Source organism: Lampetra planeri, chromosome 34, assembly GCF_965212315.1.
Source record: "Lampetra planeri chromosome 34, kcLamPlan1.2.h2, whole genome shotgun sequence".
In the NCBI taxonomy this organism is placed as follows: domain Eukaryota; kingdom Metazoa; phylum Chordata; class Hyperoartia; order Petromyzontiformes; family Petromyzontidae; genus Lampetra; species Lampetra planeri.
In genome coordinates, this window is record NC_136140.1 from 1,024,559 (window position 1) to 1,050,199 (window position 25,641).

Genomic DNA, 25,641 nt, shown 5'->3' on the forward strand with positions numbered 1-25,641 from the left:
CATACTTCCATCGAGGGACATTGCCGCCGTTCCAGAATCCTGGGAAACTGATCGACGTTTAAATGCAGCCAGCATTCCCGTCTCCACTGCAAGCAATTGATTTCGTGAAATCTTTATTTATGCTGGGTCAACCCTATCGACCACGTACGCTTATTTATAAGTATATGCTTAGCTCTGAGGAAATGGGGAGACAAAGGTGGCTGAGCACAGCTACAGCCACAACAACAACACAAACCTTGCCAGCTTCTTTGGATGCTTGCGATCTCTACTAAATCTTCGTCCGCGCCAGTTATGCCGGTACCTCTGTCTATGCTAATCCATTTTGTGATGTTTTCTCTGTCTCTGTCCCTACAGCTGTGTCCGCCTTTGGCCGCAAATTTGCATCCCTGTGGTGATGGCATCGCAGGCGAACACTGCGGTACGTGTCTCAGTGCACCGCACTCACCACGGCACCGCAGGGGGACACTGCGGTGCGTGTCTCGTGCACCACACTCACCACGGCACCGCAGGGGGACACTGCGGTGCGTGTCTCGTGCACCGCACTCACCACGGCACCGCAGGGGGACACTGCGGTACGTGTCTCGGTGCACCGCACTCACCACGGCACCGCTGCCGTGGCGTTCCCGGTCGTCAGCACACGGGTTGCGTGTGGTGGGGTAAATCAGGATAGTTATTCATACTGGAGAAATCCGATGAGCTATGAAGCTCTTTTGAACAGATGTCCAGCGGGTGAGGTCCTCCAGCCTCTTCGAGGATTGTTTGGCCAGCGCAGGAGAGTTGTCCAAAATATCCTCTGGAGGGGCTGTCCAGGGGCTCCTTGTAGTGGAGGTTCTTTATCCAGCAGTTTCATGAGCAAGGCATTGCAGGGCTGCACCTTTACCTATTTCATGAATGAATAGGTCACATCGGAACATCACATGGAGAATGTTGATATACTTTTGGGCATGTCAACAGTTATCCGTTATTTGAGCACTGTTGAGAAACAAACTCTCTACTGTAGTTTAGCCTCAGCTTGCCAAGCAGCCCGTCCTACAGATGTCATGTGACACACGCATCACATCTGACCCTCGTCAGATGTTCACCATTCACCGGACACTCACCAGCCATCAACTCACCAGACATTCACCACGCACCTGACACTCATCGATCGCAACACAAGCGGTCGTCCTCAGGCAGAACAAATAATCCAGCATTTTTATTTTTTATTGTATTTTTCTACCTACGTGACTTTACCGAAAGAACCAACGAGTATGTGTGTGTGTGTATTTGGGTGTATGTGTATGTATGTGTGTATGCATGTGGGGAGCGGTTGTGTAGCGGTTAGTGCACTGCGCTATGAGCCAGGCGACCCGAGTTCGATTCCCGCTCACGGCCGACACCGATGACGACTATCTGAACCGGTTCTGAACCTCCCATAGGTCGACTCAGCTTCAAATGAGTACCTGGTGCAGTGCGTAAACATCGCCACTAGGGAGACAAAGGAGGCCGGGCGTGGTGTTGGCCACCCACCCACTCGTGTGCAGTGCCGGCCCTTCATAGGTGCTCGCTAACGGCACTTGCCCCGAAAGTCTATTAAGGTTATGCGGGAGATTTTTGTCTTTGAATACATGCGCATGCATTCTATTTTCAAAAGTGTGGAGAATCGTTTGCGAGCCCGTTATGTTGGGAGACGACAGCACGGGGGCAATACTCTGGCACTCGCTCGCGCGCGCAACGCGTGGGCAGAATTTCTTATCAGCACAGCGCACACGCACACACGACACTAACACACACACGCACACGCTTTGCTCCGCACGAATATCCTCAAAAGAGCTCCGCTCGTGCCCTCGGCGGCGGTCGTCGGATGTTTATTTTAGAAATCGCCTGCCGCGCCTCTGAATTTCCATGTGTGGACCTGCTGATGTCTAATTTGCCCATTTCATCTGCGACGCCCTCTCTCTCCGCTGCGAGGAACATTCGTTTCTCGCAGCAAACTGCTCCTAGGGTCGTGAAAGCAAAATCAGCAGCCGGTTTATTTCTCCGAAGGAAATGTATCGTCGCCTTCTGCGCCGTATTTATTTCTTTGTCTTTAAGAAATGCTTTTCAGGGAGGCAATATAACATTGCATTTCCCCGCCCGCTGCACCACGCTCCGTTTGACCACAACACGAACACTGTGCTGCCCCTGCAGAATGAATGGTGGTGATTAATGTGTGCGGCACTGCCTCTCTACTCTATAATGGCAAATAAGAATTCCCCCCACGGCCAAGCCTTCCACGCGCCGCGTTGCTACACAGACGCAGGGAGCGCCCGAGCAGATAGCAGTGAGACTCTGCATTCCACTGCGCAGGCACACACTTGAGATGCCCGCCGTGAGGTGAAGCCAAAGTTGCAGCCCTGCATGTTTCTTGCCCGCACCACTGCTGACAGAAGGGGCTCCCCCTAGAGTGGGCTCTTAGAGAAACTCTATCCAGTTGTATTTGGCCTACTCTTCCACGCTGGCCACCACACGCGACCTGCCGATCGACTGACCGTGGTCGTCCCCATGCAGACTGCTGGCTGGACAGAGGCATGGGGGGAAGTGAAGGAACTCGCTCTGCTGCTCCAACTCCCTCGCAGGGAGATCGATTGGGTCGCAGGCCCAGCGTGCTCAGCGCTACGCCACGGCAGCGTCCGCAGGGCTGATTCTATGAAATCAATAAATTGGCTTTCTCAAGGAGACTGTCACTGATTCCCAAGATGCTTTCAGCAAGAGGGTTCCGTTGGGCTGAAAGAGTGATTAGCAATGCCGGGCGGTGGTGGCGACTAGGCACGTGGCTGGCCGCCTGTAATCCAGCACCGTGGAGGCAGCGTCGAGGGTTGGCGGATCACCGCACAGATGTTGTGAAACTCTCTCGCCGTGGGCGGTGAGGTGCCATACTCTGGCTTGTCAGGAGAAGGCAGTGTAGCAAACGTGGACTTCACCTGTTCCATCTGTATGGGATAGAGCGTTTTCCCCCTCGCACGCGTGCGGTTTCTCCGGGTGCTCCGGTTTCCTCCCACATGCAAGCACTCATTACTAGGCCGATGACACCTTCACACATAGAGGACCGCAGATCTCGGGCAAATGTTGGTACCGTCACACCTCCTGGCCGCTGCGGTTCGTTGCGCCTGCTGAGTCGTCGCCTCTCTCTTTTGGAGAGAGACCGAATACTGTGCGGCGGCGCGTTACGAGTGAGAATCCTGTGCAGCGCGTTACCAGTTAGAATGACGGTTGTAGATATCGGTCCTGTGTCCATGATAATCACATGTTTAATGTGTGTGCTGAATGTCCTTTGCTCTACAGAATGCAAGAGTATGTGCATATCAGTGGATTATTTTACTTCAGACCACCTGAAACAATGGAAAACCCGTGAAGAAATGCAACCCTTAGCTTGGCGTCTCAACACACACAGTAAGTGTGCACTTTGTTTGTCAATTATTTGACAATTTTTTTTGCGAGTTTATTTCATAGAGCAGAGGGTAAGAGACAGCATGTGCGCTTCCGAGGTGACATCCCAGTCGGGAGTACATTCTCAGCCCAGCATCCTCCTCTTGTGTGGTCGATACAATCGGTATCGCCGTGTGGGAAGTTGACGACGGCCACGCTGCGGAGTAAATGGCCTCCGCCATGTTAATGTGGACTTCTCACAGCTGGCTCATGGCCACAGAAGTGAAGGCCTCTCGCTTGAGCAAGAAGGAGCAGTGCGTGGTGACTCCTGGACGTACGATAACGTTGGCGAGGGAGTCTCCACCGCACATTCTCTCCTGGGCAGCCGCGGCCAAAAAGTGCCCTCGCTCGCAATCCCCCACTCCCTAATCTCTCTCCGTGTTTCTCCTCGAACCTGGAAGGTCCTCCTCCTCCCTCCTCACCAATCTTGTTCCTTCTTCCTTACCCATCTCGAACGCATCCTCCGCTCCCTTATCCCCCTTTTCCCGCGACGTTGAATCCCTCGGCCGATCTCCCCCCCGTTATCCGTCCCCTTGACATCTGTCCCGCGACAGCAGGGAATATTAAATGAATGCATTGAGGCAGCCTACCGGGGCGAGCCCTTACACGCTCTCGTGATATTGAGTAATGAGTGGGGGCCAGTAACTGTACACGGTCGGGAAAATCGTGCACCCCCGTTGATTCTGTAACGCTTAGGCAAAGTGAGTTTGTCTTCCTGAGTACTTAGAGAACAGAAGCCGACTGGAAGCTGTCAGGGCCAAATGCGTTGGCATATTTTCAAAGAGTATTTTTTTTTTGCTGTTCCGTGTTGTGGGAAATCCACTTATCATTGTAGCCGGTTTTGAACAGGGCAAGTCCCTAATAGCGACAAACCTTTATGCCATGTTCATGTTGGACCCACTTGACGAGAGTGTTTGTCGTGAGGCCGTGTTACAGGCAGATGGACAGAGCTAATGCACAAATGCATTCAACCTTGCTCGGAAAGCGATAAATGAAAAGGCATCCTCAATTGCGAACCCAAACAGCGCAAGAGGCTGCCATTTGGTACAGAGAAACAACGTAACAAATTGTTTCCAATCGGATAAAAAGGCCTTTGGGACAATGCCCGTGAGCAGTGATTGTTTAAGCAGCGAGCGCGTGGCCAGTTTTGGTTTTTGGAGTCGTCAGCAGAGTGACCTGTGACACCACGCTGATGTCCATCAGCTGATGTCCATCAGCGTGGTGTCACGCTGCTGTAAACAAGAGCCCTCTCCGTGAACACCACGGGGCTCGGTTCATCACGGTGTACAAATCACTGGTGACGCCCACTGGAACTGGGTGTTTTAGCAAAGGCGAGGCCATGAAAAGCCCCCTTTAAGAAGTGAATGCACGTGGTCGTAAATAATATTAACACCAAAAGTCAAGCAACTCTAAATGCCAAACGAAGCGCTTTCTCTATGTTTGTTGTCCTTCCCCTGCACCTCCGATTAGCACGGTTGGCTACGTATGGTGCAAAAGAAGTTTGACATACCATCTCTCTGTTGGCCCTTAATCTCGCAGGTGTTAATTCAACATTTCTGATCACTTTGTACAAATTAGTCTTCATTTTATTGAACCTTGAGGGATGATGGGCCAAGTTTAATTGCCGAGTCGATTTCCACAACGCCCGCAACACACAGCTGGGTTATATTCCGTGATGTGTCGTGTGTGTGTGTGTGATATAAGAGCTGTCACGTCTGTGGTACCAAAAAGCAGGGACATATGGGAAGCAGAAGAATAATGTCTCGCAATATCGCAAGAGGGGAGAAGTCTAATTCCAAGGCCTTGAGTGGTGTTAAATGGTACGGTGTGGCCACGTCACACTCCACATCTGCACCCTAACCAGAGCATATCAGTCACCACCTATGTAGACCAAACTGAGCACGAGGACTAAAATCTCGCCTTGTTACACGAACGACAAAACAACTCGGAGTTTAATATCCACGAGAATACTTGACGGATATTCCGGGGCAGCAAAACCACCTTGGGATACCAGGATAGGTGGCAATCCGAGTGGTGATACTCGCGCATGTGCATAACAAGTTGCTCTTCATTCTTCCTGTGTGGTTACAGCACCCAGATGCTTCACGTGCAAGGCCATCTGAGCACTCGCACGCACGCTCGCTCACACGCACTCACGCATGCTTGCTCACACGCACGCTCGCTCACACGCACGCTCGCTCACACGCACGCTCGCTCACACGCACGCTCGCTCACACGCTCGCTCACACGCTCGCTCACCCTGTGGAGACCCTGGGAGCAACACAAGAGTGGAAACCCAGCACGTGACTTCACCTGCAGCCAGGTACCGTCCCCATGGCCTCTCGCACGAGCGCAGACCACAACACAGGCACTGATGGGCGGACGTGTCGGCCCTATACCGTCATCGTGATCATCAACGGTCACGATCTATCCACTTTTGGATGAGCTCCTCCACAATCGGTTTCCACCGCAATGAAACGATCCGTCTAGAGTCCTGAACACGAGTCGATTTTCATCGTTTCATTTCCGCATAGTCCATCCTTTTGCTGCCACTGTATTTGGTTCTACAAAATTGTGTTCTGTGCCATCGTGGTGGATTGTGGGAAATGCAGCAATAAATAGACAAGTGTGCGTTTTACTTTATGAAATAAATACATTACCGGTCTAGTTCATCAGCCTACAGGCTGTCTACTGACCGGATTTCTGGACTGATGCGTCAGTGAATGGATCTTACAAACATCACGGGGCTTGCAGGGCGACACTGGAAACGTGCATTGCACTCTGGGTTACTCGTTGAGGTTTCTGAGTAACCTATTTTCAAATTAGCATGGTTCGATTGCTTATTTTCTTTTGGGTGACAACTTTCTCCATATTCACGTGAACAATTGTTGAAGTGTACATTGTGAAGTGGGTTGATTCAACTTGAGAAAGAGCGGCGCTGTGATTGTAGAATCTGTGATGTGCATGCGCTAGCTGCTCTCCGTTTCGCCGAAACCCAATCTCACACTGCAATCGTTTCCTTTTAATTGTTTTTTAGATCATTATTTTTCTCTATGATGAGAATCAAAATGTAGTGAAAATGGTACATGCAAAACAACAATTCATCTGAACACTGAGAAATAAATGATCTACAATAAATAAATTGGATTTCTCTGGCACTCCGATTTGTGGAGCGGTGGCACGGTGGTTAGCGTGCCGCGCTCCGAACCCGGCAGTGATTATTTTCTACAGAAAGCCTTGGTTGTTGGAGTGGAGAGTGCGGGGTGGGGAGCAGAGTGAGATTAGAGGAGAGAATGTAGGCAGGGGCAAGTCCATGGAGTCTATTAAAGATGATGAGTGTGATCTTCAAATTGAACTGTAATTGCATTGGGAGACAGCGGAGGGATTTGAGTATTCGGGCGATGTGGTCTCATTTGTGGGTGTGGGTGAGAAGCTTGCGAACAGCATTTGTGATCACCTGGAGTCGGGAGATGAGGGACTTGGGGAGGCCGTAGAGGCTGTGACTCAAGAGCACTTTTCTCATAACCTCCCTTCCACCACGAGCCTCTGGCAGGAGAAGGAGATGTTGGGTGGATTTCCCTTCGTATTTGCCGATTTTAATGTCTGAACTGACAGTCCATGAATATTTGTTTAAAACGAACCAGATGGCCCACTTTATCTTCTGGTTCGTTTTAAACAAAGGCGGCCGGGCGCGGTGGTGCCCCCCCCCCTCTTACTCGTGTGCTGTGCTGCCCCTAACAGGTGCTCGCTGAACAGCGCTTGCCCCAACAGTCTGTTAAGGCTCTAGGGGGTGGGGGTCTCTATCTTTGTGTTTTGTACGCATGTATGTGCGTACAAAACAAAAGGCCAACTTGCTGTCGTTAATATGAATTATAATCACATGGCAGAGGCACTTCTGTGGCCTAGTTCGTCCCAATGTCCCGACACTGGCACCGAGTGCACTCAGAGAGGTAATCGTCAAACGGACCGGACGGCACGGAACCGCTCGCCAGCCACTGGGTTGCATAAACGAGATGAACGAACGGATGGCTGAATAATTAAAAGTATAAATCAATCACTGCAGCCTGCCAAAGATAGGATGTACGGTCCTGCACGCTTGGAACGTCCGCGCGCGTGGAGCTTGGCGTGCCTGATGAGCTGGGTTCGCACGCGGCGCCGCGTGAATGTTAATCGCGCTCCGGTCGCTACGGGAGGAGGGGTGGGACGCCGATACAGCAGCGAGGCTCTGGCCGCTCGTGAAACCCTCGTGGAACGGAGGGAATTTGCCGCGGGTAAAAGTTGGCGACTGAAATGAAAACAAATTCCGCAGGTATCATTTAACAACAAATATTTTCTTCCCAACCGTGCGAGTTTTTTTTTGTCCAAGCGATGGGAATGACGTTCATTGGTTCTTGAGGGTGTGAGTTGTTGGTTAGCGAGCCTTTCCGTTCATGTATCTGTGAATGCGATTTAGATTCTGTGTTACTCTCCGGGTCACAGAAATTGACTTAAGAGCAACTAGCAAAGTCGCTAATAGCTTTTGAGTGTAGGTGCATGCGTGAAAGCTGTGGGTACATTCTAACGCACGTGTGCATTCGTTGGCACGTATACAAAGCATTACGTTACGATAATTGTAAAAGTTAAAACTGCATTCCGAAAGTATTCCGTCGTGGATCTTGCCCGAGTAAACAACGCAGATCTGAGCATTGGTGCTGGCAGGCTCTGTAGCGATTTGTTTAGCGGATTTGTAGTTTTCATGGAAACAAGTCGAGTATCCTCGAAGGGACGAGCAAATGCACGAACACTTTCCCGGCACAGCAGGAAGTGACCTTACAGCTCGCTTAAAAATCAATATTCACAATTCCGCAGGATCACCACGGCACCTTTTCTCATTACAGTGCCATCCTTGTGTCGTTGTTTGGCCCCGTTTCCCATTAAAAGTTGGAATTATTTTATTGTTGTTTTTCTTCGGTCTACCTGAGCCATTGAAAATATTCACATCACAGAACAGCTTCGTCTCTTTAAAATGCTGGAAGGGATGCGGTTGATGCGTTCACGTGCCCTGAATTTGCTCACGTGAAAGTTCGAGTGGTGTGTGTGTGTTTTTTTGTTTGTATCGCTTCGTTCCACTTTGCCAGCGAGAGCAACAACGTGACTCTAGCCAGGGACCCGACTATTGGTTTTGATTGCAGTCAGCACTTTGCTGCCCCTGTTCCCATAGCTATCGGATAATTTCACATCACACACAGCACGTGCCTCCTCACCGTTCTCACAAATGCACACGCCAGGGCTTATTGCGAACATCTGATCAATTTACAGAGCGCCTTCACTCAAGGTGCTTGACATCGTTTAAAAACAAGCGGGGACGGAATAGAATGAGTCAGATGGCGGAGGGGCGTGATACAAGCGATGAGAAATGAGTGACCGCGATCGAGGGAACGCTCAAGGATCGTGAAAGGGTTGGGGAGGAATGTGACGGAGTGGAGGGGCGAGGGGAGGGATGAGGAAGAGAATGGGAAATGGAGAAGAACCATCATCGCACTCTGCTCTGTTGTAAGCATGTGTGGACAGCAGCCATCGGTATATTTTGGTGATGATTTCATCCCAAGTTTGTGCTGACTTTTTTGTTCCTGGTTGCACGAATCAATAAAAATGTCACCCGCTTACTACGTTTGCAGGGCTGCTGTGCCCGTGCTGTAAGGGTCAACACACTGGCCTAGCAATCTGGAAGTTGTAGGTTCGATCTGCGAGCATGCCAGTCCATCCTACAGGATAACTCGGCGCAGCAGAGCTAATCAATGGTCAGGTCGCGTGTGGTGGGGTAAAGTGTGGGTAACACCACCTCTTTCCAAGGTGCCTGGCAAGCGCCAAAATATATGCTTAAAATAACCTCCCATGTTTTATTTCATCCCACACCCAAAACCACGATAAAACCGACTCCCAATGCAGGACCCTGCCTGAAAGAAAAGTCTCGAGGCATCAACGAGGCTCTCCAGGACAAATTAACCAACCCTCTAAATCATCGCCACCGTTTTGTTAAAGCGGTGAATGTGGGGGGAGGGGGGGGGCTTGCCAATGCGAAGCGTCCACTTGGCCTGCCGCTGCCGCTGTTTGCGCCGCTCGACATTCGCGGCCGGGCCGGCTCACCGGGCCGCACGAGCGGAGCGGAGTGAGCCGTGAGCTCGCGAGCCCGCGAGTCCGCGAGCTCGCGAGCCCGCGAGCCCGCGAGCCCGTGAGCCTGGTGCAGAATAACAATCAGGCCGCCTCGCTCCCCGGAGCGCGCGGCACGCCGCAGCGCGATTAAAACGCGCGCGCCGCCTGCTGCCGGCTCCGCACGCCCCCCCCCCCCTCGCTCGCGTCTCCGCAGATCTCGAGATTTCTGACCGAGGGAAGGAAAGGGGATGGATCGGGGGGGGGGGCACGCAGGATGGGAGCCCCTTTAATGGCTATCTCGGCGGACGAGAGACATCTGCACAGCAATGAATCATTTATTCGCGTTCAGCGAATTCGAACAGAAGAGTTAAATTCTCGGACAGCCTTGCGGAAAGTACGTGTGTGTCAGAAGAGATGCCTGCCGTGGTGTCTAAGGTTGGCAAACGGGACGAGCAATCTGAAGGTCCCCAGTTCTATCTCGCGGTGCGGCAGCTTCAACAGTGGGCCACAACCCATGCCACCCCGCCACCTCCGTCCACCCAGCGGCAGTGCGAATGGGTTCACCTTGGTCCATTGGCAAGCTGCTTGCGGTGGGGCATAGTGTGAGCGACTCCCGCCTCTAAGAAGACATCTGGCAAGCCAGCACCCACCCAAATGGCTGTAGCACTCCCTCGAGTGTGGGGGGGGGGGGGGCTTCTGTCAGCAGTGGCGTGAGCAAGGCATTGGAAAGCATGTTACCTTTTATCCCATGAAGAGTATTTCAGATTTTGCTAAGCCAAGGCTCTAAGGCATGAACCGCAAAGTGGGAAGCAACAGGTAGAGCTGCTTTTGTGAAAATGATCGCTGCCAAGTGGGCAGTCAACAGTGGCTATCCTATGCAGTATCTTGCCCCCACCATGCGAGTGTGGAATTTCCCCCACCAGCGTTTGAAGATGAGCAGGGAGATGCTCTGACTTTTGAACATCGGTCTATGCATATCTTTTTTATTGTGAAGAAATACGCATGAACACACTATGACACGTGCACCACGTGTCGTTCAGCTCCTGAAGAATCTCCCAGCACGTGGGGCGAAATGTCGGACATCAAATGTCGAACACTCGCTACCAGCAAGACAACCTATGCAGTACTCGTACAATATACCGGAATTAGCCTCGAGAATAAATTATTTATGCCCTAGGAGTATTCCTTCAATAAGCTGCTATCTCTTACTATGACACTCGTGCTATTGTTACCAAGACTGTTTAGTTTCCAGCTTACGTGTTGTGCCGTTTTATTTTTAAAATAACCTCCTTGCTCTCCCCCCCAGAGTGCAGACATGCATCACAGTTACATAATGCCTTATCCCAGCCATGAGGATAGACCACTTAAGACACACATCTGTGGCATTAATCCAAACTGCAGCACGGGAGCCACTCGCCTAGTAATTTTAACAGCTTGAATTTTTGCTTGATGGCAACAGAGGGTAGATGTTAGATTTGACGCTCACTATGGCGCCTGGTGAGTTTCGATTATTAGACGCTTTTGAATATTGTGCTCGGATGACGCATTTGTGTATTTTTAACTCAACACAAAGGAAAGGCTGGAAGATATTAAAACTAAATCCGTGGTGTGACAGGATGAGCAATTCAGTAGTCGGGAAGGAAACATTGCGGGTGAGCGCTGTAGATTTAATCGCACAAAAAGCGGTTGCGCTGGATGGGTCACGAATGCAGGATGGAGGAGGACCGGTTACAGAAGTCAGACATTGGGGTGGTGTCCACGAGAGTCCAGAGAGCAGGGGAAGAGCAGACCTCGGGCCAGATCTTGCAAGTCACAAGCCATGGGATCTGGCGGAGGGTAGAGGGCACTGGCGAGGCGCGGTGACTTCAACGGCTTTGGCCACGGTGGCATCTTTGATATTATTGGTTGCTCTGGGGACTCGTGCATTGACGAGCACGGGGGTCGGCATCCTGCGGCTCCAGAGACGCATGCGGCTTTCTAAGGGCTGCGTTGTGGCTCTTGGAATATCGAGATTTTTTTCTGCCACCCACCAGTCAATGAGTTGGGAGGGTTATTTTAATGAAGGTGTATCGGTTTGTATTGGAGGGTTATTTTAATCAACATGTCCTGGAGCAAAGTCTTGTGAATTTGGAACGGTGACAATTTTGTGGGAACGTCCTCGCCAAATGAACCACGTGTTTGTTTCTGCATCTTTATTTCTTAACACTCTTTCAGCAGAGCATCATGGATGGACACTTGCACGCTAAATATATATTTATTTTTATTTATAGATCTTCCCATTCTCACCTTGTGTTGCAGCGATAATGACCATTTTTAATTAGGCAAGATGTTTTAATTTCAAATTGCATGCACTCACATCGGATCAGATTTACGTGAAATATTCCAAAATAACCTTCGAAGAAAGCTGATTTTAATTTGACTTGGCTAATCTGGCGTCATGACTAGTTCTGTTGGATTCCACGGTGATTCATGGCGTGAAAGTTCAATCCGCATCTGGAATGACTCAGTGTTATTGGTGTCCATGTGACACACGCTCATAAAGCCATCATGTAATTAGGCATGTGCATTTGGTGTTTTTGGTCAGCGGTGCTATACCCGCGTTTCCAACTATGTTATTCACTACATCACACGGAACATTCATAGCTGGTGCGGCAAGTACTATACTGTGTGTCAACTTAAATAAAAAATTGGGTTTCACGATTCTGCCTTTTGATCCACAAGCTTCATTTACTTCTGATGCTGTGGATTAAACAGACTCCCCAAGGCAGGTACCAATCATGCCAAATGACTGTTTTTCAGTGTGTGTGATCAGTTTGCCTTACTCGTAATGTGTCAGTTGATATTCACGTTTTTGGGAAGGGGCCACAGTAGTGTGATGGGTTCGCACATTTGGCTTCACATTCAGAGGTCGCCGGTTCGATCTCTTGGGCACGGCTGTGAAATCGAAAGTGCAAGTCTCTTAAACCCCAAGCCGTTGCCTCGTGAAACGGAGTCGTGAGACTCGGTGAGGCTTTCCTGGGTAAACGAGTGGAATTATTCCCCAGCCTCGATCCACCCAGCGATATAAATTGGCAGAGCATGGTTGTTTTGCAGGTCGTATGTTGTGGGGAAAAGTGTGGGCACTCCCACCTCTTCCAATACACTATAAAACGATGTTTTATTTTACCAGGTAAGGCTCACCAGAAGAGACCTGGCCGCAAATGATAGCTCAACGAAGTCGCTTATTATCGTGTGGAATTTTATAGCAGCCAAATACTCTGAACGCGTGTTGTTTCTAAATGTGGAGGGAAAAACCCACCCGACCATGGGGAGAGAGAGAGAGAGACACGCAAACTCCAAATATACAGCAGGGTCGGGATCGAACCCACGACCTCCTGTATACCAGGCGAGGTAGTTAACATCTCCTAGCCACCGTGGTGTCACAATGTGTCTGGCCGGCGTGGAAAGAGGAGGCCAATTACCCTCTTGGGGGGGGGGGGGGGGGCTCTTTAGGGTTGGGGCTCTGGCGAGGCGGATTTCTAGGGGGGGGGGGGTGTTCTCCCGAGCCCCCTCTAGCCGAGGCCTCTTCTGCCAGCAGTGGCTGCAGCGAGGCATTGCGAGGCTGCGGCTTTACCCTCCGCAGCTCGAGCCGGGAGCTGTTCGCGACAGCGGGAGTTTGGACCACGACGATCGCCACTGCATTCTCTCTCGCTTGCCGGCGGCCTCCTCCTCCACACTCACAGCGCTGACTCTTTACTGACCTTTAAGCGCCCTTCTCAAGAAAACATATTTTATATTTGACTTTTACTGAGTGGGTCTCTGAGCTGGGACTCCACGCCTAAGGGGTGCTGCCTTCGGGCAAGGGGACATTGTGCGCGTTTAATGCGGAGGAAGATTTCGCGAACAGTTCCATCCATCACGTAGGTTTGTTTGGGTTAGATCGAGTAAATATAAATGTGTCATTGTTTAAATGCATGCCTATACAGGTCACCGTACATCAAGAGGGATTACGTGTACGTAGGCAATAACAGGTTCTGCTATTTTATTGCACGCAAAAGACAGGAGGTACAAGAGCAATGTGCTCTGCGTAATGTGCATGCATGATGTACGTTGATTACCATGTGAATAACCCAAGCGATAATGATACCAATTGCTATTTAGATGCATTAATTAACCCCCCCCCCCACCACTTCGCATGCGTAGAGCTCAAGTGACGTCATCACATCTACGCCTCTATTTAAGGAACGAAACAGGAGGAGGATTTCTCAACAAATCTGGCTGTCGCCTGATGATGCCGGTTGTAATTACTCGGGAAACGTCGTACTCATTGTAATTATTGTGGATTCACTCTCCAACACACCGGTGTGCTGTACTAGTAACGTATTGACATGCTCTGTTTACGTGACAAACCTTACTAGTTGTCAGGTGGTGGCGGGTTTAACGACACATTTATATTCACGCGATCTAACCCCCCAAAAAATACCTGTTATGGATTGTTCGCGTTACAAATTATTATTACTAATTATTATTAAGTTATGAATTAATAAGAAGTATTAAGTAAAGCTTTAAGTTAAGATTATTAAATATAATTCAACAGCAATTCTTAAATAATAATTTAACATCTGATGTAAAATAATAATAAAAAATATTCAATTGTTTTTATAAAATGAGTATTACACCAGCATTATCACGATGAAGAAATAAATGTTGTTGCCCATTAATAATAAAGCATAAACTATGGTCTCTAGAAATATCCACAAATATTATTCGTTTCCAAGACTATTACGTGATACAACTTTATATTTAGAATTGTGAGACTCGGTGAGGCTTTCTTTCCTGGGTGCAAACAAGTGTAATACTGCTAATAGTAACATATGAAATGCGGAAATTAATCTTTGAACCCTCATCAATATTAAACATTCCATCGTTGAGCAAAATTAATTACACATTGGAAGTGCTGAAATGTTTCGTATAAATGCAATCCAATACACTTTCAAAACCGGTTTATATTTAACTATGGTGCCAACTGAACTCCAAACACACTCGCAGATAACACGCACACGATTACGCTTTCTAGCAAACACACCATGCGGCCATAGACTAAGAGATCATTACACTGGCAGCTCAATTTAGCTTCTTCGTCATAATATCTTTGAAGTATTCTCTTCAAAAATGTGGCTTTTGCCCCGGCGTGGTTTCTCTGTGTGCGAGAAATACTGCTATCAGGAGGAGTGTAAATATGCCTCCATCTGGTCATAAGTCATTCATGAGATATCCTGCCCTTGTCCCTGCCAGCCTTTGAAGTGAGCCGTAAAGTACTACACTGTCAAGGTTTTAGTCATCTCTTTCAAAGGCACATCAATGTCTCATTAAATAACAGTTGATACACTTCGCACCTCTTCTTATCGCCGCCTCCTCGGCCCTCCCCGCGCAAGAGGTGAGAGGTCGGGCGATCCGGCACGGCTCGCGTGCGACGAAGGCGGCAAAGATTGCGAGGTCTGCGCGGTTTGCACGTCCGCGACACCCCCCGCGACACCCCCCTCGACACCCCCCACGACACCCCCCGCGACTCTTCTGTGTGACCGCCGGACCAGGGATCCGTGAATCGCCACGGGGCGAGGACCCCGCTGAACGAACGCCCCCCCCATCAGGTGGCCGCGTTGCTCAAAACGAACTTTGGTCGGCATTGTGGAGAGCCTGGGATTGAACCAAAACTTTGGTCATCCGAGGTTCAACCGGCTCGTCGAGTTTGTGGCTGGACAGAAGGACGGCTGATTGTTGGATGGCTCGGAATTTTGTGGGTAGTTATGTGGCCATGTTGTTACGTTCGCTGCATGGCTGTGTGGCGGCTTCATCGGCATTAATCGAGCTAAGAAAGTGTCAGATGGTGACAGTTTGATACGTGAAATTTAACATGTTAAAGAAGCGCTGCAAATGAACGATTACAATGATGCACAATTCAACAATGCATTGAATGCCAAAGCCAAATCATATAACACGAGCATTGAAACTGCCCAAGTAATTATAACGATTGAAAATACCGTACATTGCGGGAGTAACTGATAAACTAGCCAGATGTTTGGAAAAAACAAAACATCCGAGTCAGGTTTGGTACGGTACATAAAATACAGAAATTAATATCTGGTACGAAAGATGTGTTACCGAAGCTATCAACAGAAGGTGTATACATGATTAACTGCACTTGTGGCAAATTATATGTTGGGCAAACAGGACGAATGATCAGCACAAGACTAAAGGAACATCAAATAACTATTAAATACTCCCAAATGCAACTGTCAGCAGTAGCAGAACATGCGTGCCAACAAGGACACTCAATTGATTTTGATAATGTTGAAGTTTTGTGCAAAACTAGCTGTGACTGGCCAAGACTAATTAGATAATCTATCGAAATTGAAAGAAAGATTTTTTTTGTAACCGTTCGGATAGCTAGCGCCTTAGTGCTGCGTAGAAGCGAATAATCAAATAATATGATCTTTAAATGCATGCCTTTACAGGCCACCATACTTCAATCAATAGAGATTACCGTTGGTACGGCTATTTTAATACACGATGGACAGGAAGGACACGATCAAAGGGCTTGCATAATGCGCATGCATAATGTGCTTTGACTCATTAATCATCCCCCCCCCACATTGTGCAAGAGCGCAGCAGCATCGTCACCACATCTACGCCTCTATATAAGGAACGAAACAGGTGGACTTCTCCACAAATCTGGCTGTTGCCTGATGAAGCTAGTTGTAATTACTGGCGAAACGTCATACTCAGATTGTAAATGTTGTGGCTTGGCTCTCCAACACACCGGTGTGCTGTACTAGTGACGATTTGGCATGTTCTGTTTACGTGACAACCTTTACTAGTCGGCTGTGTCAGGTGGTGGCGGGTTTTAACGACACATTTATATATTTACCTCTATTACAGATACTAACCACGTGACTCACCACTGCCCCTTGTTCTCTCCTGAGGCCGGCTGCTGGCAGCCCCCCCCCCCCCCGCTTCGTGGCTGCTGACAGAGTCGAGCAGCACCCCGCGTATGTGTCTAAGGCAGTGGTCTTCACTTATTTGCAGGGGAAGGGGGGGGACACTTTTGCCGATAAGACATCATCAATGTGAGGGCCGCCACACATTTGAAACCATTGTGGGTTTGACAGCAGCACGATGATGATGGTGGTGGGGAGTGTTGTCACTCTGTGTGTATTGTCCGGGACCACACGTCAGGGTTCGTACTAAAGGCCACCAGGTGCTGCCAGTGGCCCGCCGAACTTGCAATGAAGAACACCGCTCACAGGGCAGGAGGCGCCTTGGCCCTCGGGTCTTAGAAGACTCGGAGGCAATGGGAGAGAGCGGCGCGGTCTGCGCGTTACTGCGTCGCTGTCCTCGTGCAGGCTGAGTTCGATACTTGCCTGTTATTGACTGAAGATTCGTAATGTGTTAAAAAGTGACGGCCAAAGTAGTCCCGTGGAAATCACCGCACGCAATCTCTCCCATTGCCTCCATCATTTGTGGGCGTCCAAAGTGAACCTTTTCCAAAGCGACTAAACAAGAAGGCCGTCACCTCTGAGGACAGATCTGCGTGGAAGAAGCCGCGCATTTCTTGGAGCGTGATGGGAATGTTTAAAACGGAACGGTGGCGGCAGGGACGTCGCATGGCGCGCTCGGCGGGGTTGTCCGCCATATTTTGCCCGACAGATAAGGAGATAACCCACACAGATAGTAGGACCCGAGCTATTGATCCCCGGGCAATATCAACGTGGATACGAGGAGTTCTCCAGTAATGGTCATGGATAGTGGTGCCGGGGCTAAGTGGGTAATGATTAAGTGATGAGCGTGGGATGGGGTGGTTTTCAGGTCAATTGACAGCGCTGACCCAGTGGCAGAAATCGCACCGCCCTATGCAACGAGCCCCGTTTGTCTGCTGGACGACTATTATTAACGCTTCACAAAGTGGTACTCGTTTTAACAGCCCTAGAAGGATGATGTGCTGTCAGCCACGATCAATCCACTCCTGGATGAAGGCCACCCCAATTCCTCAGCGGTCAACGCGATTTCGTGATCTACCAAGTGCCTGCACACGAGCTGACTCACACTTCACTGTACACCTGTAATTATTCTACGAACGCCATGCGAGGGAATGTATCTCTGTTATGTTACATTGTTGACGACTATATCTTAGCAAGCCTAGTATGTCACTCGGGTAGCTGGTATTATTTGTCATGCAGTGCAGAAAACAACACGTCTGTTTTCGTAAGTGGTGTTGAATGTTATCTTACGTACATGATAGCACAACTACAAACATGTCCAGAAGGCCTTGTTAACTGCTGTGTAGCATACCTACCTACCTTATGGGCGTTTTATAGAGAGAGATATAAACGAGCAATACATGTAAAGCTATGTTCACCCTGCCATCCAGCCACATTGCCGTTCAAACGTAAGTCATCTCAGCCACCAAGCCACTCAGCTGTCTGTACAGCCAGCCTTTGCAGTCACCGAACCAGCCAGACATCCATCTACCGCAATACCAAGCTGCCAAGTCTCCCAGTCGTCCAGTCACTGAGACTTGCCACCTCCTTTTACCTTCAGCCACCTATTTACTTAACTACCCAGCCACAAAGCCACACAGCCACGCGGCTAACGTAACAACACGGCCACCTAACTACCCACAAAATCCCAGCCGTCCAACAAATCCAGCCGTGCTCCTGTCCAGCCACGAAAGCGCAACGCGACCGCGAGCCTCCTGTACACGCCAGCCACACGCCCGCCGCGGCGCCCAGCAGACGACTGAATCACGCAGACACCCAGACACCCAGATCCCTATTGATGCAAACTGCCCACTCATCTGAATGTGCGTGCCTCACTCAGGGCGCCAGCTTCACGCGCGCAGTAGACTCGCCCAGGCTGTGAAAGGAAAATGTCTCTCAACTATAGCGGCCTTTTGTAGAACGGCTTCTCAAAAAAGCACGGCTTGGATCGACCACAATTCCACAGCCGTGCCTGTGGCTAATTTCAATGCAATGTTACATCGCCCTGATTGTAATTAACAGCTTCTGTTGCCCGAGGCTACAGCAATCAATGTAGCATTCTGTTGCCAATATGTACAGCAGTTAAACATGTTCAGTGTCTCCCTCTTGAAATTAATGCCGTTATTTAATAAATTCACACACATGTTTGTGATTGCATGGCTATTGATTTGTTTTAAGAATGAGCTAATAAAATAAAGTCGCTTGAGTGTAATTGTAGCCTTAATGTAAAGTCAAATTGCCACACAATCACTAAATAAAAATTACATGTTATATGATAATTATGCAATTATAAAACTATATAATTACATAGCTTTTCTATAATATAAAAACGATTATATTATTATAATAATGATGATGATATTAATATAAAATGTACAGCTCTGATTATTCTGGTTCGTTACGTACAGTTCTACAAACACGCAGCTTTTAGAAGACTGGACATTTGGACATTTGTCGCCCACGCTACATTTCGCCACGATCCCTCATTTAAGTTGTGAATTGCTTCCCGCGAGGCTTCCAGGGCTTCCCCAGCCGAGATTCACCTGCTCACTTGAGCTCGCTCCTTTAAGGGAGAGGTGCGAATTCGCAACGGGCAGTTGTGCAATCTGCACGTCGTGACGGTGATGTCAGCAACCACTAAACCCCAATCGTCAACGAACGTATCGGCGGTGCTACACCGCTGGTGCTCGGTACACACACACACACAAAAACTACCGAATCTTTCGCAATACTTAGTGACTTTCCCGCGGTTCGCGACCTTCCGTTCAGAAAATCTTGTGTGGTGGCGGTGGCGGCGGTGGCGGCGCGTCGAAATCGCTTCTCGTGATGCCGAATCGGTCGCAAGACGAATGTCAATTCCCCTGTAGATGTGAGACGGTTCTACGAGGACCGGTGTCTCAGGCTGCACCAGTGCACCGCCGATTCGTACAATTGGACACTTTTGCACCGAGCCATTTCTCACCCGCCTGATGTCTTTTTATTATCGTTGTTGTTAGTTTTAACGGACCCTAAATTTCGATTTAAAGCTTTCGTGACTGCAGGGATTCATCAAGCAAGAAGATTTAACGGACCCGTTGAAGAGTCGAGAGTTGGCCAGCGAGTTGTCGTTTGTCGCTAAGGCGGCGGCGTCTGTTGGCTGTGAGTCCGCTCGGCTGTGGGCGCCAACGCAGCGCTGGCTCCGTTGAGCGCTGGGCCTGAGCGCAGGCAGCCACCAGCTGTGCTGGAGAGGTTCGGCCACTCGCCAATGACCGCGCGCACAAAAACTCTACCACATCCCGTTTGTGTTTTACCTCAAATCCGTCAAATTTTCGGTCATCTTCTAAGCGGCTCTTGGCGAGCCATCGATCTGAAGACGCTCCACCGCATTGCGGACGTTCAGATGCGATTCCGTGGCCGTCTGGAACGCTCTTCCTTCCGATATGTAAAAAACACTGGAGAAGCGCACTTGTAAATCTAGATTGAAAAACTCAATTCTGTTGAACTACTTTTTCTGTTCAATTTGTTGTCCTTCCCCTGAAAGAAGTTCAACTTAAGTACAAATCGGCGTATTTCAGCTCTGAGATGAATGATCGTATTTAACATGCAACCAACTTTATTTTTTTTCGAGGTATGCAAACGGTGCATCCCGAGTGTGGATACAGAGTTGCAGACAAAGTGTGACAGTGTGATGCACTGCTCACTGCAAGCGTCCCGAATGGAGGTTTCTTTATCCGTGTGACAAGGCAGCTTTGTGTTTATGTCGACGTCCTACCTATCCCTTTTGGCATCTTTCCATCTGACAGTACCGTACAGGGTTTTCAAATGTACGTCTAGGTTCATATGTGTGTCTGTTATTGTGTCTTTCTCCGTTGGTCCAACTGTCCATCTGTCTTCTTGTCAATCTGTCTATCCATCTGTCCACCTTTCTGCCTGCCTTCCTGCCCGTATATCTTCACATCCGTCCGTTCACTCGTCTGCCCATCTCTCCGTTCATTTCTCTTGCCTGCCTATTGTCTCCCTGCCTGTCTCTTCGTCCAATCGCCCGTGTCACTGACACCTCCCACCCACCACCGTACTCTTATTTGGCTAATGCGAGAGCATAGTTCGTTGCCCGCCGCGTGTCCTTGCGAGGCTGCAGGGTCGACCGTGCAGCGATGGCTCAGATGATGGGTGCAGCAGTTAACAAGCTGTCATTCCAGAGGCCCATTTCACGTCCTTCAGCATTAGCCCCCCCCCTCCCCAGCCGCCGCCGCGCCCCGTTAATAGCAACCTCTGTGGGCCATACGTTCACGATTAATGGCACTTATCAGCAAGCCTCGTTTCACAGATTTGTAATTTTAAAGAGACGGGCAAAAGCGCACGTGAAATGCATCCCGATAGCTCGCCATTCAATAAATAAAGGGCGCGGGTTTAAATATAAATGTCCCGCGGTATACGAATGTACGGAGACAATCAATTGTTGCAGACTGTCCGAATCAGCCTTGTTCATAGTAGTGAGTTGCGACCCTCTGTTAATCCACCGCTGGATGAAATCCTTGCCGATCACTCTCACGCCGGTCTTGTGGGGTTTGTTTGACCATACTTCACCGTGCTGGTCAGTGCAGGTTTGTGCAGAGAGGGTGGCGCAGGACCGGTTTAGATATCGCACTCGACTGACGGTAGCCGTGGCTGGGAATCAAACCCAGGGTTGTCCGGTTCAGAGCGCAGTGCGCTAACCACTGCACCGCTGCTCCCGCACCTCCGATTGGCGCAGTTGGCTGCGTACTGTGTTAAAGAAGTTCAGCTGACATACGAGTGCTATCACATTCTATGGGTCTTTCGGTAAAGCCACGTAGATATAAAAATACAAAAAAATATCACGGCGTTTCGATCGCAACAAAAGCAATCTTCTTCAGGTGACGATATATGTTTTTATATCTACGTGGCTTTACCGAAAGACCCATAGACTATGTATTCCTGCAGTCACGAAAGCTTTAAGTCAAGATTTAGTGCTATTAGTGAAGAGGGCACTATCAAGGTGCACTAAGGCTGCATGGATGCGTCATGGACCCACTTTCCGTACTATTTCCTAACCACCTCGCAGCCCAGCAGACATCACAGCGGATGATGACGACGATGTCTGTGTGTAGCTCAGTGTTCCCTCATCTGCTCAACCTACTTGCGCTGCACTGAGAGACGCGCTGTATATCTCGTACAGTGTTTGTGATGTTCATTTGCTATTCTTTAATCCGCGGGAACACCTAGGGCCCCATTTTCCCCACGTCAGGAATTACAATTTCATCTCGAGTCGGGAATCACAAATGTTGTGTGAAGAATTGCAACACCAGGCCGCGCTGAGTGTCCCAGTGATATGACCATTTATATTGATGTAGCTGTTGCACGTTCGAATAAATTACGTTTTATTCGCAGTGTGCAGTGGGGTCATTAATGCCGAGGGAGAAGAAGGGGTGATTGCATCTCCGCTGCCGATGCGGTTGCTGCTGCTGCTGCTGCCGTGGGATTATAAATGCAGTGGTGCAGCTTATTAAATGAGTGCCGTGTCTTTCCCACATTGCAATTTCTTGTGGGGCCGCTCGGGAACATCACGTGACACAATATTTCTCAGCCAGGTAAAGGCGCAGCTTTGCCCCTTCGCAGAACCGGTCCAGATGTACACCACTCATGTTGGCCTTGAGCCGGAATCAAACTTGGCCCCACCAGGTTCGTGAGCGCTAACCCAACCCCCCCCCCCCCCCCACAATTTGTATTTAACAATTGACGCAACTACGGACGGCATGTTCGCTCTGATAATCCCCTCTAGAAGCTACTGCGTGTGCTGTAAACATCCATTGCGTGTGCTGTAAACATCCATAGCTGGAACCATTGCGTCCGCGCAAACTCTGGCGACGAGGCAACCCCAGCGGCCCTTTGTTTAGCTCCGCGTGGTGCGTGCCGGTGGCGTGTGGGGCCTGACAGCTGCGCGCGTTTACGTCTTAACAAGCTGCATGTGTTTCCATCAATGGTGCGCGTTCGTTGTGACCAACCAGGCGTAACCTTGACGCTTACATCTGGCACTACAACCTTGGCAGGAGACCGGCGGTTTGGCCGCGCGAGCCAACGGCGGGCACTATTAAGTTAACATTTACTGCGGACAGGCCTGCGTTCGACCCTTGTGTGTGGTGCATTGTGATTGATGCACACACGAGCCCAGGTGCATTTGTGGAATCGCACACGGAGAGACGGAAAAACGCATGTGAATCGGGGAACAAACACACATCAGAGACACCCCAAACTGTCTGCCGCAAAGGGTGGTATAAGCGGACTTGGACAGGGCTTCATGAGTGGGTGGTCAGATGGGCAAGACAGGTAACTGAATGGCAACAAGAGGAGGGAACCCGCCCAAGAGAACGACCTCCGTGCAGATGGAGCAAATGAGATGAGTTCGTGAGCAGGAGTTAGAGATGGATCGAGCCATCGCAGGACCATGAGAGATGGCGTCGGTGTGGGGAGACCTTCATCCAGCAGTGGATAGAAAATGGCCATTATTATGATGAATTAATGCTTGTACCTTTGGGCACATTTCATGTGTTTGATTCAGTTATGACCCCGATGAATGTCTGTGGTCAATTTCTTTCGCACCGTACGTGTCCAACCGTGCTAATGAATCAGAGGTGCGGATAAACAGCGACTATGCTGCCCTCTAGGACAATAACTTGGCGGAGTAGATCACGTTCGCGTTCGTGAACTTTGCTCGGCCTCCTGTAATGCAGTTTGCCTCTCGGTTTTTACCTTATGATTCAGAGATTGTGATATTGTGGCACCAGATGTGTGTGTGTGTGTGTAATTGTGCACAGGGCTGTCTTTGGATATCTATTTATAAATAACTAAATGTCACTAATTACACCCCCCTCGAATAATGTATGCACTGAGCAAATGCACAGAGTTAATATTTGTTTTGGATCTCCCATTGACGGCACAGAGAATAAGCCATCAGAGGGCTTTGCGCATTCCCCTCAAGGATCTGTCTTACACAGCCATGGTCACCACGATGTGGCGGCACTGTGCTACACTGTACCATACAGGGCCCGCGATAATGATCATATCGTACGATTTGCTAAACATCGTCGGATTTTTCTTTCCTATTTTACTTCCTGGCAAAATTACGTAAGAAATAACATACACAGTAATTAAAGTTGTAGACAAATAGCCATGGGCCCATGAAAAATATTTTTAGTAAAATATGTTCTGCAGTAATTGGTGGCGTGGCGATTGTCAGTCGAGGCCAGTGCAAGTGGTGGTCAAATAATCCCCGTGACTCGTATGGCGTGGGGAGGCCCTCATCCAGCAGTGGATGAATAAAAGGGCTGAACGTCTAACCAAGGGTTCGGACCGAGGATCTCTGTAACATTTACAGATGTCGTCGTGGCCAAAGCCGTTGATGTCACCGCGCCTCGCTAGTGCTCTCTACCCTCCGCCAGATCCCACGGCTGCTGTAAGGTCGACACGTGACCCACAGAATGTGCCCTGGGAGTCGTCGCTCCCCCTTGCTCCCTGGACTCTCGTGGACATCTCCCCAGCGGCGGTCTCCGTAACCGGCCCTCCTCAATCGTGTCGCACCCAGCGCAACCGTTGTTGCCCGACGAAATCTCACCATCTGATTCGCTCTCATCACGATTCGATAATTTTTTTGTTTTTACAATTCGGTGGTCGCAATTGCATTCGAGAATCAACATTTGTTTGGTAAATCCAGTGGCTGCAGGGGGTCACGGGAAGCAATTAGCTACAGTGCACTCGAACACAAAATGTACTCCTGCTCGCACAATTCTACGCGCGTATCGTGAGCGTGGGAATCGATTTCAATCGATGGGTCGATTGCACCGCGACGTGGCTGTAAGGTGGTGCTGGCGCAGTGCATCGTTCTCAGGGCGTCATAGCGCCCTGAGAACGATGGAGTCAGGGCGCTTTATAAATGTATATTATCATCGGTCCCACCCGTTTGCAATCTTTTCTCTGTAATAAAATAAACTGTAAACGAAACTATTTGGTATTTTACCAGGTAAGGCCCACTGAGCTAAATAGCTCTTTTATCAGAAGCGACCTGGCCACAAATGATAGCCCCACGAAGTGGCTTATCGCGTGGAAATGTATCGCAGCCAAATAATCTAAACACGTGTTTCTAAATGTGGAGGGAAAAGCCGGAGGACCCGGAGAAAAATCCATGCGACCACGAGGAGAGAGAGAGACATGCAAACTCCAAATACACAGCAGCGTGAAGGATTGGGATTGATCCCACGACTTCCTTCATACCAGGCGAGGTAGTTAACATCTCGCACCGTGGGCCCTTTCCCCACCGTGGCGCCGGTGTTTCGCCGTTCCTTGAGACGGACTTATCTCAGATAAGAACGTGACGTCACTTGCCATTTATTCGTGAACTTCAAAAATGTACCGGGGGAGGGCACAGGGGGTGGGACACGTGATGGGTGGGACACGAGTCACCTGTAAACCACGGTGCTGCATTGACACCCAGAGAATGAAAACGTTCCCCGCCTGTTGCTGAGGTTGGCCGCTTGGACTCAGCCGGTTGCCCTGGTTAACACTGCGGATGCATTAATCGTGAAATATGCGCCGCATGTTTCGCGGGAGACTATGCACTGTATGTTGAACTTCTATCGCACCGTACGTAGCCAATCCGTTACCAATCGGAGGTGCCGGAGAATGGGCAGAAGCAAAGGATCTCGTGACGTCATGTGGAGAAGAGTAGCCATTTTGTGCGCGTGCGTGCCGGCGACGTGGATGGAATTTACTATTTTTTTTTCTAAATGACACCGCAAATTACTTTATTGGGAAACGCGTTACAATCGTCGCCTCCCACCCCTCCTCCATCCCCCTACTGCGAAAACTCTTGAGGCTCTTGAGTTTGAGGCTTTGGTAGGCAAACAAGCATCATAATAATACATAATCTACCAAGGAAAATACCTCTCATACCACATGGTAGGATTCAGTAATGCTGCGTTTCCATGACTCTCGGCTCTCGGCCCAGAGACGGCCAATTTGCGTTCCCGGATCAGGTGCACGGCGCACATTGACG

General features: G+C 49.5%; 1 long non-coding RNA gene across 1 annotated transcript in view; it reads left to right on the forward strand.

Moving 5' to 3' along the window:
* The first annotated feature begins 353 nt into the window (after window positions 1-353).
* The window catches only part of LOC144730015 (uncharacterized), a 35,749-nt gene continuing 10,461 nt past the window's right edge, over window positions 354-25,641 (forward strand). The window contains exons 1-3 of the long non-coding RNA XR_013587780.1: window positions 354-418; window positions 3,304-3,411; window positions 5,539-5,770. This is a non-coding gene — a long non-coding RNA (uncharacterized LOC144730015). The remainder of the gene's footprint in view (window positions 419-3,303; window positions 3,412-5,538; window positions 5,771-25,641) is intronic.